Genomic DNA, 2,522 nt, shown 5'->3' with positions numbered 1-2,522 from the left:
TCCTTATAGCACTCACCAATATCTTATGTCTTATTCCTTTAATTTTTTTTCCTTCTTTCAAGAGAGAGTTTTAAGTGCTTGCTGATTGAGCTTGAGGTCACAACCTAGAATCACATAGCTTACTTTTATATGTTCATCCCTTCATGGGAGTCCTATGACATTTGATGTACGTAGCGCTCTACAACACCATTATATGTTTTGTAATATCGTATTAAGAATTTAAAATATGTTAGATTAATTAAGAACCTTTAACCATGTTTATAATTTTCACTTCATGAATTCTAATTAATTTTTGTTTTAAAATTTCCATGTTCCTAAACATGTACATGTAGTTATGATAATGCCCTATAGAGTGTATTTCATGGAGTCTCACAATGTAAACATGTGAGACATTTTCCTAGAAAATGAGATATTGACTGCCATATCAAGGTTAACTAGTCTCTCTCAATATTTTTTTATTTGGTTTGTTGCTTATAAAATTCTTATCTCCATTCACGCTTCACTGTTAACTCCAAATATCAAACAACAGATTTCCCTAGAAGAAATTATTGTTCTGATGCTTCATTATATGATGTTAAGCTAGAAGGGTTCATTCACACTTCACTGTTGACAGGTCACAGGCAGTCAGAAGAGGAAAGAAAGGAAACAAAACCAGTGGTAGATAAGAAGGGTCCTGTTAGAGCTTGTATTCCCCTCCAAGTAGATAAGAAGGGTCCTATTATAGCTTGATTGCTAGATCATGCAACAGGACTTGCTGTGGGGGAGACTACACTTATCGGGAATAATGTGTCAATTTTGCATAATGTGACATTGGGAGGGACTGGTAAGGCAAGTGGGGATAGACACCTTAAGATTGGTGATGGGGTGTTGATAGGTCCAGGGACTTGTATTTTGGGGAACATTAAGATTGGTGATGGAGCTAAGATTGGTGCTTGTTCTGTTGTGTTGAAGGAAGTGCCACCAAGGACTACTGCTGTTGGGAACCCTGCTAGGGTGGTTGGAGGGAAGGATAACCCTATTAAATTGGATAAGGTGCCTAGTTTTACCATGGACCATACTTCATGGTCTGATTATGTTATATAGAGGCTAATTAATTGTCTAACATGTTTTTTAATTGTGTTTTTTAATTGTTTAGAGGCTAATTATGTTTTTTAATTGTTTACCTAATTGTTTTTGCCTATTTTTGGACTACTTTTGCTCATCACCACCCCCACCAAGGGTGAGAACTCAACTAGTCCATTTGCCAATTCAATTGGAGCCAAAAATTGGGAGTAGTCCTATGGAAGTGCAGCAGAGGAAGCCAGCAGTTGCTGCTGCTACTATTCAATTAGAACACAAAGTTCTTAATTGTGTTTTTAAATTGTTGGAGCTATGTGTTATTTTGCAGTTGCTGCTGCTACTATTTGTGTTCTCCTCTTAGGAAGCCAGTAGAGGAAACAAACTAAAGCAGGATCACAACATTCGGTTCCAGATCTATACTGATGACAAGGTTAGCTAGTGTCTCTCAATATTTTTTATTTCATTTGGTTTGTTGCTTATAAAATTGTTAAAACCAATGTTCTAGACACTATATATGACCAACATATTGACTGCAATATCAAGGTTTTTGAAGCTTAATATGCAATTTTCACTTTAGTGTCTAAACATTTAATAAAAAATGTATATTTCACAGTAGTGTGCAATTTCAAGGCTCAGTATGAACAGTGTTGTTACCTGAATGCTATCACTTGAATCAAATCTGTATCGATCTGCAACAAAAACCAGCTAGCATCAGCAGAAAAACCTTACCCAATTGAACCTTCTAATACAACCTCATGAATACATTCAACAACAGAGGAATATATCCAACTCCACCAAACTTACCCCAGTTTCCTCCTTCACTGCTCTTACAGATGCTGTATATATCTCCTCTGCCTGAGATAATTCACACAAGTCATAAAGAATTCAAGTTGCAACATAATTGCATAAATTAGACTACAATTCAACACCATCTCTAATTTGGTCTTCTATTTTGTTTCTAAAGAATTTAATAAAGTTAAGTGAAGCTGCAAAATTAAATACCTGAAGAATGAATCCGGTTGGTATCTTCCAAAGACCAAGAGTTGCTGGAGAACAATGTCTCTCTTGTACTACAAGCACCTTTACAAATTTTTAACAGAAAATTATACAAATGCCGCTTGCAAAATTCAAATTACATAAAAAAACTGGGAAGTTAGAACTTGGGACATAAATAGCTACAACAACAAACACCAACCACATGGTCTAACACACCAAACCTCTAAAATGGACTGAACTTGGGAAGTCATAACCACATGGCCTAAAAGACCAAACAAGCTAAGGAAAAAAAAACAAGGAAACCCAAATGGAATTTAACTAACTCTTCAAGTAAATGACCAGTTTGGTTGACAGACTTGAAATCCAATTTCATTTTCAACTCACTCATTTAACTCACTCATTTAACTAACTGTTCAAATGGACTGCAATTTACCTCACCTTACACCACTTAAAACACCTCATAAACA

Source organism: Glycine max, chromosome 18, assembly GCF_000004515.6.
Source record: "Glycine max cultivar Williams 82 chromosome 18, Glycine_max_v4.0, whole genome shotgun sequence".
Classification (NCBI taxonomy): Eukaryota; Viridiplantae; Streptophyta; class Magnoliopsida; order Fabales; family Fabaceae; genus Glycine; species Glycine max.
This window is presented reverse-complemented; position numbering follows the sequence as displayed.